Below are 13,248 nucleotides of genomic sequence, written 5' to 3' on the forward strand. Positions count from 1 at the left end.
CATTCCTGACACTGATTTTCTATCTGGTCCAGCATCTGCCCAACTGCTGTCGGCCCAACATTCAAGTTGTGTGCTGCCCTCTGCTGATACTTTTAAGCGAAAGCTTTTGGTAGTTTGGAGATACCTTAAAACTCTTTTTACTCCTTGCCAAGCATGCATTGATGGTTTTTCAGCTTGTCTACACAGCATGTTGACAGCATATGTTATATCGGGCCGAGTCCACTGTGCAATGTGGAGTAGACTGCCTATCGCTGACTGGTAAATCCCGGGATTACAGAACTCTGCCTTTTGCTCAGTTTGAGCATCCTTTGTGTAACTTAACTCCATTGGGGTTTTAACACCAGCACAGTTGTCCATTTTAAACCTTTCCAGCAACTGCTGGATTTTAGCTTCTTGGCTAAGCCAATAGTTACCATTTTCATCTTGCTGAATTTTAACTCCTAGATAAACAGATACATTGCCTAGTGATTTTATCTGAAACCTTTCTCCAAGCTTTGTGGCAAATTGTTGTGCAAGTTTATCATCCTTTCCACTGTATAATAAATCGTCAACAAATATCAAAACGGCTTCTTGTTCACATCCCGAGCCTTTTAAATAAAGACACGCATCTGCTGCGCTCTTTCTGAACCCCATGCTCTCTAGAGCATCGTTTAAGCAGGAATTCCAATTACGGGCGGACTGTTTCAACCCATAAATGGATTTGTGTAGGCGCCAGACCTGGTTTGGCTTGTCTCCTTCAAAACCTGGTGGTGGTGTCATATAGACTTCCTCCTGTAAGTCTGCATTTAAATAAGCCACATTGACATCAAAATGAAACAGCTTATTTCCCTTCTTAGCTGAAGAGGCTAAAAGCATTCTTAATGACTCCGATCTTGAAGTAGGGGCATAGATTTGAGAATAGTGAACACCTTTGCGCTGCGAAAACCCTTTTGCAACTAGTCGGGCTTTATATTGCAACTCTTCAGTAGTTGTGGGCTTTAAACGATATACCCATCGACAACCTACAGCTTGTTGCCCTTTCGGAAGCTCTGTACTTGTAAACACACCGAGAGACTTCATTGAAGCCATCTCTTTTTCCATTGCTTCCTGCCACTTTACGGCTTCTGAGCTTGGAAGCTGTTGTACTTCCATATAGCTTTCTGGCTCACACTGTGCCATATTTACGTATACACTTGTCACCTTAAACCGCTCTGGCGGCTTGCCCTTCGTGGCGCGTTTTGACCTGCGCAATTGCTCCTCTTGTGCCCCCTCTGACCGTTGGCTGTCAGAATCTGTCTCAGACTTTATGTCTGGACGTGCCTCTAGGGATAAAGACCTCCGTTTAGATACCTCCCTTGGGCTTGGTGTTGCAGGTGACCTGCTTTGCTTTTGCTGTCTGCTAGGCCTACTGACTGGCGAAGTTGGAACACTCCTAGATTCTGGCTTTTCTACCTTAGGAGAAGAACCTCGTGCCTGATCAGAATCTGCATCTGAACCATGTGCACCATCTCCTTCTGGCTCATCACTCTCTGGGCTTTCTTTCTCAGCATGAATGCCTAAATCATCTCTCAAAATGTCAGGGTTAGCGTGTAAGCGAGTCCATCCGGACTGCTCACAAAAATCAGCGCTCCTACTGAGGACCACTCTTGTAGTATCCCCATCTGGGTCCACAAACCTCCAAGATTTGGCATGTGGTTCGTACCCGCAAAAGATGAGTTTCCTAGCCCTTGGACTTCCCTTTTTCCTTAACGCTTTTGGGATAAGTACATAGGCTTGAGATCCAAACACCCGAAAGTAATTAACTTTGGGCTTCTTCCCATATAAAGCAAAATAAGGCGTAGTATCAATTACCGAATTATATACTCGGTTCAGAATATGAGTAGCCGCCTGCCAGGCTTCCGCCCAGTAACTTTGAGGAAGTTTAGCATCAAACAACATAGAGTTTGCCAACTCTTGCAGAACCCTGTTTTTACGTTCGGCCACGCCTCCTTCTTGGGGGGAATAAGGTGTAGACAAACGATGCTTAATTCCCTTTTTCTTAAAGAAATTCTGCAACACAGACCCGGTAAATTCTGACCCTCTGTCTGTCTGAAAAGCAAGTACTCTAGTACCGAATTCAAGTTCTACTGCATGAACCCAATTTTTAACTGTTTCTGCAGTATCTGCTTTTGTTTTGAGAGGAAAAAACCATGTAACCTTTGTTTTGTCATCCGAGAGACACAGTGCATACTTCGAACCTCCCATGCTAGCAACAGGCATTGGGCCACATAGGTCCATATGCACAAGTTGGAATACTTTGTCAGATTTCCTATCTGAACTGGGATAGCTGCATCTATGAACCTTCGCACTTTTACATGCAGTACAATCCAAATACTTAGTACATTTGTTCAATTTGCACCCTTCTGATAATTCAGGTTGCCTTTTAACATACTGAAAATTAATATGCCCTAAACGGCGGTGCCATAAATGGACACAAGAATTATGGGTAGGCGTGTTCACACAACCAGCATGAACCTGTTCAACTTCATCTGGACTTGTCTCAAAATAATATAACCCATTTCTGCATTCCACCTGCAAAAGAGATACGTTATTCTTTGAAATAGTGCAAACCCCATTTTCAAACACAGTTTTAAACCCATTTCTATCAAGTTCTGACACAGACAAAATACACCCCTTCAGTCCCTTTAGCACGTAGGCATCAATTTCTGTTTGCAAACAATTTAAGAACACTGTGCCTACAGTCTCTAAGGAACGTTTAGTTGAATCTGCCATTGTCACAACTTTAGGAGTTTGCAAATGTCTGCTATTCTGCAAACGGACACTAGATGGCGCCACCAGGTGGTGAGATGCACCACTGTCGATCAACCAGCGTAGATTGCTGCCTTGGCCACGCCCTTGCATCAACGCCATTGCTGAAGCCACGTGCTGTGTGCTGTGGGAGTAGCCACGACCTCCTCCTCTTCTTCGACGTCCCCTGGAACTCCTTGTCTGGTAACTAGGGGTAACGGCCTTGTTGCTGTCTTGACCAGGTTCACGTGTGCAATTCCTGATTAGATGGGAAGGGGAACCACAGCGAAAACAGTGTCTAGCTGCAAAAGCATTTACTGTGTGCTCAAACTCAGCATCAACACTCTTAGGCACAGCATAACTCCCCTTTAAAGACAAACCTCTTTCTCTTTGCCTTTTATCCTGTTCATCCGCAAGCCGAGAAGAAATGTATTCAGGGGTTAATTCAGTTGAAGGCATAGCTTCCAAAGTTAGAGCTAGAGTCTCATAGCTTTTATCAAGAGAAGACAACAATATGTATGACTGCTGCTCCATTGAGAAAGGAATGCCCAGCTGTCTTAGTTGATTAAAGGCAGACACCATTTTGGCAATATGTTCTTTCACACACGCTCCCGGTTGGAGACGTAAATCAAACAAACATCTTGTAGCATGGATCTTGGCCCCCGCAGTGTTTCTGGAATTTAACCGCTGCAGAACCGTCCAGACCTCATGCGTGTTCTTTAACTCAGAAACATAAGGCATTTGCTCTGGTCCCACTGCCAAAACTAGTAGACCTTGGGCTTTCCTGTCGCGTTTCTGTGAAGCTGCTGCTGCTGCTTTGTCTGCTGCTGACGCGTCTGCAGCTGCCTGTAAAGGCGGTGCTTCAGTACAACTCCACAACTCTTTTGCTTGCAACCAAACCCTTACTCTAGCCTTCCAATCTTGCCAATTTTTCCCATTGAGTCGCGTAAACGGGACAGTAAAACTTTCCTGGGACTCTGCCATCCTCCCTGGGGCTTAGGAACGATACTCACACACCTGTAGACCGTCTCCCAGCTGCTGAGGTGGCTCCTTGAGGGACAGACGTCTTCCAGCGAGTACAAACTGCGCAGTGCCTCTTTAAAACTTTTCTAGGCACTTTGCAGGACTCAAGCTGCTTTGAAGGCTTTCGTTGTCGGCAACCGCTTCTGTCTTCACTCCAGTCCTTGCATAAATCACTCTGAACTGCTCTCCTTATCTCCTTCTTGACGTACAAACAACCATAACCTGTCCCATTAAACTTTAATTAGTTTAATGTAAATGCCCAGTGCACTTCCTTCTTTAAAAGTCTCACCACGGCAGAGGATTTCGCGCAGCAGCTAAGAAGGGCAGGAGAGGCAGCATCTTCCCAAAAAGAGTCCTGGAGCATGCGGTTTGTAAATCAAAAAAAAGGTTTATTTACAAAACACAAGAAAACAATCCTGGCGACGAACCACACATCTCAGCAAAACACACACCCAAAAGGAGAAGGGGGAGAACAAACAAACAGGGGGACTATTTATACAGACTCATGTTCCTGGAAGCCTAATGACCTCCAGCTGCTCAGTGATTAGAGCGTTTCTGCTACTCTTTTAACCCTTTGATAGCAACAGATTGCTATTACACCTAGCTGAGGTTTCATTATATGGAAGAAGGTGAGATTGCCTTGGAGCATATCTATCAGTGCCTAACATGTCCAGATGAATTGGCCAGTTAGCTAAGCTTTCATTAGAGGAATATGTAGCAAAACCTCTCACTTGGGTTAAGGCTTTTCCAGCCCCATTACTTGCACTCTCACATTGTAAAGGACCAGGCTTGTCCATGTTGTTGTTTAGTCATTTAGTCGTGTCCGACTCTTTGTGACCCCATGGACCAGAGCACGCCAGGCACTCCTGTCTTCCACTGCCTCCCGCAGTTTGGGCAAACTCATGCTGGTAGCTTCGAGAACACTATCCAACCATCTCGTCCTCTGTTGTCCCCTTCTCCTTGTGCCCTCCAACATCAGGGTCTTTTCCAGGGAGTCTTCTCTTCTCATGAGGTGGCCAAAGTATTGGAGCCTCAGCTTCACGATCTGTCCTTCCAGTGAGCACTCAGGGCTGATTTCCTTAAGAATGGATAGGTCTGATCTTCTTGCAATCCATGGGACTCTCAAGAGTCTCCTCCAGCACCATAATTCAAAAGCATCAATTCTTCGGCGATCAGCCTTCTTTATGGTCCAGCTCTCACTTCCATACATCACTACTGGGAAAACCATAGCTTTAACTATATGGACCTTTGTTGGCAAGGTGATGTCTCTGCTTTTTAAGATGCTGTCTAGGTTTGTCATTGCTTTTACCTCTGCCTCCCTTGCCGAGTCACAATAGTCCAGCATAGATTTTTGGACTAAATTTGGCAATGGAGTTCTGAAGTACTGCAGGTCTGTGCTCTTGTAATAACCATGTTAAGAACTGTTAAATGTGCTGAGTATCCTTTGGTCGATATGGTCTTCTAAGTGTTCCTTATCAGTTAAAAACGCTGAGCCAAAACAGCTGCTCTTCCAGCTCCTGTCCTCCAGTGAAAATATATGGCTTTTAAGCCCACATAGAAGTAAAACAGATAAAACAGATACGGTGGTACCTCTGGTAATGAACTTAATTCGTTCCAGAGGTCCGTTCTTAACCTGAAACCATTCTTAACCTGAGGTACCACTTTAGCTAAAGGGGCCTCCCGCTGCCACACAATTTCTGTTCTCATCCTGAGGTAAAGTTCTTAACCCGAGGTACTACTTCCGGGTTAGCAGAGTCTGTAACCCGAAGTGTTTGTAACCCGAGGTGTTTGTAACCCAAGGTACCACTGTATGCGCCTTGCCTACATGAAACAATTAGCATTAATTGCTGATCCAACTGACTTTAAACATTTAAAACTGTTCAAGAGAAAAACAAATTAAACTACAACAGACCACAGCACTCAAGGGCAAGCAGTCTTATTTGTCGCCATCTTCACTCAGAAGTCAAAGTGTGAAATCACTTCTTTTGTTCAAAGCACACGAGCTGTCACCTGACTGGGGGGGGGCAGGGAACCCAAGACAGACTAGCCTGCTCTGCTTTCTTTAAAAGCATCTTGCTCTGTGGAAACCAACAGAAGAAAGATAAGCTGGCTCTCATTTTCAGTGTTGCTAAGCCAGGATTTCACATTGTGAAAAGCATTGTATTTGACACTCGGTTTTGTGTGTGTGCGTACAGTGGTACCTCAGGTTAAGTACTTAATTCGTTCCAGAGGTCCATACATAACCTGAAACTGTTCTTAACCTGAAGCACCACTTTAGCTAATGGGACCTCCTGCTGCTGCCACACCGCCGGAGCACGATTTCTGTTCTCATCCTGAAGCAAGGTTCTTAACCTGAAGCACTATTTCTGGGTTAGCGGAGTCTGTAACCTGAAGTGTATGTAACCTGAAGCATATGTAAGCAGAGGTACCACTGTATTTTGTCAAACCCTGTTTACTGTTACCAGTGACACCCATGACACATCAACCCCGCAACATTTCGGAGGTAGCTTAGACTTGTGTACATATGAGGTGCCTGTCAAAATGAAATAGAATGGAAAGATAGCAGCGAGGCAGCAGAAAACATTATCTAAAGACCCCACTACCTTTTCCTGATGGACTTACCTCTGGGGCAGGCAAATAGTAGTGATCTGTAGGCACATTTAGAGATTTGTGGCTACTTCCCAGGCATCTGGGTTAGGCTTTTCTAAATGAGAATGAAATTCCTTTCCCATTGATGCTGTCCGTATTCCTGATGAAATTTATCAGCCATAGACTAAAAAAAATAGCAACATATTAGAAGGCTCAAACAGAAAAATAGTTGGTATATCCCGACTGAGAGTAGAACACCACCTGGTGGATAGATAATGTCATATCTAAGATCATTGCAATTACCTCCTATCTCATTTAATCCTTCCATTTGCTGTACAGTTTCTCTTTAAGGTACTGTTAATATCATTTGACAATAAACTAGCAGGATAAAAACTCCTGTTCAGGAGTAAGGAATGCTGGCATTTCTTGGCAAGAGCTTATTATCGACTAACTCTGCTCTAGCTCTTCTCTAGAATGTGGTTGCCAACTCTTTCTGGCAGGGCTCCTATGCCATTAACATATGCATAAAAAGCAGGAATTCAACAGGTAAAGCTTTTTTTAGCATGCAGGTGCAGTGATAGAGAGAGTGAAAAGTTGCCACATCCTTGCCCAAAGGTTGTGCTCATAATTTTTATTGTGTGTACTCTGAGGAAGGGGGTGGAAGGCAATAGCACCCCTCTTCTGTACACAGCGGGTGGCGCTGTGTTCTAAACCACTGAGCCTCTTGGGCTCACCAGGTGGAAGGTCGGTGGTTCGAATCCACGTGACGGGGTGAGCTCCCATTGCTCTGTCCCAGCTTCTGCCAACCTAGCAGTTCAAAAGCATACTAGTGCAAGTAAATAAATGGGTACCACTGTGGCAGGCAGGTAAACGGTGTTTCTGTGCACTCTGGTCACAGTGTCCAGTTGCGCCAAAAGTGGTTTAGTCATGCTGGCCACATGACCCGGGAAGCTGTCTGTGGACAAACGCTGGCTCCCTCAGCCTAAAAAGCGAGATGAGCACCGCACCCCATAGTCACCTTTGCCTGGTCTTAATTGTCCATGGGTCCTTGACCTTGACCTTATACACATAATCGGCACAAACCCTCTGGGTGGTATGCTGCTATTCCACTCATGTAGCAGACATCCATTTGCACAACAGAACAACCCTCTCTTCTTCTCTGCACCCCCTATTCACCCTTCCAAATCTACTCCAGAGCACTGAGGGACCCTGCGGAGCAGATTTGAGCCCCACTACCGAAACATAACTCTGCTCACAGTGGCAGATAAAAACTTGTCTATGTACAAACTGTCCATATATAGGCTTGTCCACATCATGATCTGAAAAGCGCACTCTGCTGAGCTTACTTCTGTATGGGAGCTCTCCAGCTATGAGAAAAGTAAATGGGATGATGGACTGTAGGGAGACAAGACATGGGCGAGGGAGGATGGTGGTCATGTGCTCTACTTTTTTGAAAGACTTTTGCTCCTTCAAATATGTTTTAAAGAGCCACGAGAAGGACTCCTGAGAAGTCCTTGAAACTGCCCATCAACATTAGCACCTGAACAAGAGACTGAGCAGGCACACAGGTCACTTGGTCGCAGTCTTCCCCTCCATGGTGAGATTTCTGTTTCAATTACTGTAACTATCTAAGCTTGTCCTCTTTTTTGCATTTCCTCTTTTCCACTGATGCATACATGGCCACTCTATTCATCTGACCGACTTGTTTCGCAGCTGATAAAGACATAGGAAGTACCACAGAAAGAGGTGCCGACCCTGCTTGGAGCTGGTTGATTTTGAATGCCAAAGTTTGACCCACATTTGAGGATGACGCTACATGTTAACACAGGCTAGATCTCCCAAAGTTTTTATTTTCACTTAAAAGCAGTTGCAGGAGGAAAGGACTGAGTGGACCAAAGCTCAGTGGCAGAGCACCTGGTTTGTCTTCAAAAAGTCTGAGATTTAATCTCTGGCATCTTCCGCCCTGGTAGGATTGGGAAAGATCTCTGTCTGAAACTCTGGAGAGCTTTTGCCCATCAGTATAAATACTACTGATCTAGATGAACCAATGGTCTGCCGTGGTGTAGGGCAGCTTCCTATGATGAGAGCAGGAGGGACTTAGCCCTTTCCAGCAACACCATTTCCCGCTATCTGAATGTCTCCCCTCACTCCTTAGGCTGCTATTTGCCTTGCAGGGAATCTACATAGTTTCAAAAGTGGCAAATAGCAACTGGGGGTGGGATTTAGATCAGGAAAACGGCACTGGGGAAAATGTTCACCTCTCTTCCCCCACTCCATTGCTCTCATGCAGTTCAGACCACCACCACCCCATACCCTGCAGCTGTTTTTTTAGCACTGCAAAACACTGAGAGAGCTTATCTCCTCCTACATAATGTGTGCAGTTTGACCCTAAGCAGGAAATGTGGATTGGACAACTGCTGATAAGTCAGGATTCTTTATCGCATGGGTCATGTTAATAATAATAAATCTGGCCTCTAGCAGTTTGCACTGATAGATCCTGAAGCTTAGAGACATGAGATTCTAAAAATAACAAGTCTACTTCCAAGCCCTCCACCCCCTTCTTTCTGAGCCTTCCTTAACCTTGCACACCCTTGGTTAAGACAGAAATCTATTCTTGCCTCACCTCGGGCCTTGTGAAAAATAGCATTACTGTCATATGCATATAAATGGCTTTCTTTGCTGCTGTGTTTCATGCTGTAAAGTATTTGTTTTCACAACTGGCATCACTTTTAGCAACAAAAATGAGGCTATGAGCTTGCAACCATTGCATCATCCAGCAGCTACATTTTAAAGTCCCGCTGATTTCAGTGGAAGAGATTTGTAATGGAAGATATTTTAAGCACACGCTTACCATTCCTGGTGAACTAAATGAGACTTTAACTGAGCATCCTATACATCATTTTGGGGGGGGGGGCAGGGAGATGCTGCTGCTACACCTACACAAACAGTTGTGAAAGCCCACTCTTGCCCTGTTCAGGAGCAGGTGAGACCACACAAAGTCCTATCATAACCAGCACTTCAACATGATGATATAAGCTGGGTGGTTGGCAGGTTGGAGAGGGTTTCATGGTTTTGGGGTGTTTTTCCTGCCTTGCATAAGCGGAAGTGTTTTCTATTACCACAAAACTGCCATTGAATTCAACCTAATATTAGACGTGCACAGTCCAGCTCAATCTGATCCAGACTGTATTTTAACATAGTCATTACCAGGGGCCTTGGTCACTTCACATGCATATTTTTCCAGTGAGCTACTGTAACAATCCCAGCAACTCAGGTTTCTTTTGTGCCAACCTCGGTGCAACATGGGATCTGTCTTGATGTGCTGAAATCAACAGCAACGTCTCCATGGAGCTTTCCTTTGGGGGACATCACTGATGATTCCACTCAGGCCCTCAATGAGCCACTCTCCAATACTGAGGGTGCTGACCGGGTTGCCAGCTGGCCAGATAAAACAGCTTTGCTTGCTCGTGTGCTTTCGACAGCCACTTGATCTGCAGAAATCAGCAGGGAAGGCTTTCATTGGGAGAAAGAAATCAATAGTACCTGCTGCTGTCTGCACATCAAACTGCTGTCAAAGGAGGGATGGGGAACCTATGGCCCTGTGGATGTTGTTGGACTCCAACTTCCTTCAGCCCCAGCCATCATAGTTACCAGTATTGCCGAGGGTTGGTGGGAGTTGGGCCATAGGTCCCTGTGTTAGGGAGACAGCAGCCCATCAAAGAAGCTGGCAAACTTAAAAGATGAATCTTGGGGATCTGTGATTCCAATTATGAAATTGTCATCTACTGAGACCTCTGCATCCCTGTTGTTGGCCAATGCCTGGGTCATCGTCATATTACCAAAACTGAGAATTTTGTTTAACATCTAAGCACCGGCTGTGATCAGAACAACAAACAGTGGTGCAAAACACTACTGCTGCTTGATTGTCTGCCAGCAATGCACTCAGTTAACCTGCCTCCCTTCTTATCCTTGTTGACAAGATTAATATCGGGCATTTTGTCTGAAATGGAGCCTCAGTTCAGGCCCATTTATCCTCTTTCCCATTAGCAAGACATTCTGTGAGCTCTTTATCAGGAGCTGGCAGATGGGGGCTGTATTTATCATGGCTGCCCAGAAACTCAGTCAGCTTTGGGGGAAATAGCAGAGCCTGTCAGATTCAGCCTAACTACAGGTGTGCTCGGTTTCTTCTCCTAGAAAAGTAAAATGCACGCACATGCAAAAAAAAAAGAAAATCCCATAGTGGGATACTTGAGCCAACCAAGCACCCAAAGTCAAACATTTGGTGAGTGGGCTGAACAAATGATCAGTGGGAGCGAGCAACTGGCACTGAGCCTGACTTGGGGTGGGGTGTTAGGCTCTTCCCAATGCAGCAAGCATAGGGCTGGCAACACCCATTGCGCAGTGGTTCCCAAGCACCCAACATCCCCCCCATCAACCATGTGATGTCATGATGACACCATGTAACTGACAGATGAGTTGTCTCAAATTCCATCCACCTGTTAAGTTAACCTGTCCTGCTCGAAGCCAAACAGTTCCCCCACCTCTTTGTAAGATGGTAGGACATTGGGCCTGAATCCTAGTTCTGCATATATATAACTTTGCTTACACTAAAGCACAGTACTCATCATCTTAATTTGCCCGGTAGTGTCTATACATATAAATTAACATGTGAATGTTATTTTTTTAAAAAATGTGTCTTGGTCCTGTGCCCCAAGTCCTTTAAGTAGCTACTAGCAATGCCCCCTGGAGCCAGGGAGCCATCCCTGGAATGAAGAGGAGCCCAAGGTTGTGCATGCAGCAGAGTGAGATGGCAGAGTAGACTGTGTAGCATGAGTGCAGAATGTCCTCCAATTGCCCCTCTTCTGTCTGGGTAGCTGCCTTTTTCTGATCCCTTCTTTGGTGGAAATCCCATGGCCCTTTCATCTCAGTTTTTAGGAAGCAACTAACTGCATTCCCTCCCCACTTCTTACTTATTTAGGAATACAGCAGCTGATACCCAACATAGGCATCACATATCAAACACCTACACAAGTTAGATAAATATATATATGCATACACCCCTGCGTTGTTATTATTTTTACACCCAATAACTTAACGATGATGCCAAAAATGATACCTTTTGAGACAAAGAAACTGGCATGAAATGTATTCTTTTAAAGGTACTTGCTGATTTCCCCACCCGCACCCCAAACTTTCCTCCCCTAAGCATGCATCTCTCTGTGTGTACATATAATTTATGGAGCTGAATGTGTAGCTGGCTTTTTTTCTGACTCACCAAAAGAGAGGTGGGGCAGGGAGCTGTATGCTATTTGGAATAGGATACAGCACAGCTCCTGCTTTGTCTCTGCCTGTGTCTACATGTGAAGAGCAGTAAGGAAATTGATAGGAATGAAACATGTTGTTGGAGGGGTAGACTACTCCTGCAAAGGGAGGCTCTGTTGATAAGCTTATGCTGCAAGGAAAGAAATGTGAGCTCCCTCCCTCTCTCCCTCTGTGCGTGTGTGTGTGTGTGTGTGTGTTATGCCAGTTATGCACACACACATGCACAGGAAACAGCTGTAAATAAATCAATGAATGGGTAAGAGTCTTGCATGGAGTCCAGAGTCTTCTCATGAAAAGGATTTGAGTCCTGTTGTTGAAGCAATGTCTCCAGGGAGACAAACCTCCATTAATACTGCCTATGTACAACACATATGCACTGCTATCTCTGCAATGTCAATCTGCATTTTGCAGCGGAGAACAGGCACGGTCAGCCCCAATACTGTGGTTGTCCTGCGTATGGAGAGACAACAGAATTAACTTCATCCATTCCGTTCACAAAGGGCAATCTTCCACAGTGAACTATGTACCAAACCAAGGTCAGACTTGAATGGTCACAGCCACAAGATGTCACTGTTGCCTTACCTGTGTGCATCCACTTGGGCTTGAAGCACAATTACCTGCTTGGTGGGCTTCATCCTATGCCACTCCAGGGCCATTTTGAACTAGAATTTGGAACCAGGTGGGCAGGCCCATTAGGACACCTTTGCACTTAAAAACAGCCGTCTTCCCAAGCTATAGTAACCCTGAATTGGGCTTTATTCAAGCCACACAAAAGGAAATAGCAGTTTACATTTGTCATGGATGTAACATTGAAAACAGCCTCTCTGAAGCTCCCCAGCCAAGTCAACCATATCTTTCAGATGTACAGCTTATAAGTATTGAGGCTGTCACATTGTGAATCTCCCCCACTGTCCACTGTGGCCACAAGACAGATCTTTTACATAAGCCTTTAGAAAACAGAACTGACTTGTGTTAGCTTGATATTGATGGCATGGATTATTATTTTTAAACTTACTCCCTAATGGAAAGCACTAATGAGTCCTTGCTTTGAAACATTAATATGTTTTAAATTAATAATCTCTTACCGCAATGGATTGCACAATTGCTTTCATTTCATTTTCAAATGATCTAAGGCAGGGGTGGGAACCTGTGGGCCATTTATTACCCCCCCCTCCCCAGCAGTTTTTTTACCTCCAAGATTCCCATCCCCAAATGACTTCCTCCAAAGAATTCTAGAAACTGTAGTTTACGTCTCAAAGAGCTACAATTCGCAGCACCCTCGAACTACTGTTCCCAGGACTCTTTGGGGGAGGAAGGGGAGAGATGTGCTTCAAATTATTGCTGCCATAACAAATAAAAATAAAAAGTATTGTTGCCAACAAAGGGGCAGGAGACCTCCAAGGTGCCCTGAGGATAATTTCTGGATTAAGACAGTGAGCCCTACAAAAAACTCTGGGGCACACTTTTGAGCAATCTGATTAGCGATGATACAAGTGTAAAAAGAGTACTCTTAAAACTCCAGTGCACATGGACGTGTCTACCTTCAAC

This window comes from Podarcis melisellensis (assembly GCF_964234715.1).
Source record: "Podarcis melisellensis genome assembly, chromosome: 6".
Lineage (NCBI taxonomy): Eukaryota > Metazoa > Chordata > Lepidosauria > Squamata > Lacertidae > Podarcis > Podarcis melisellensis.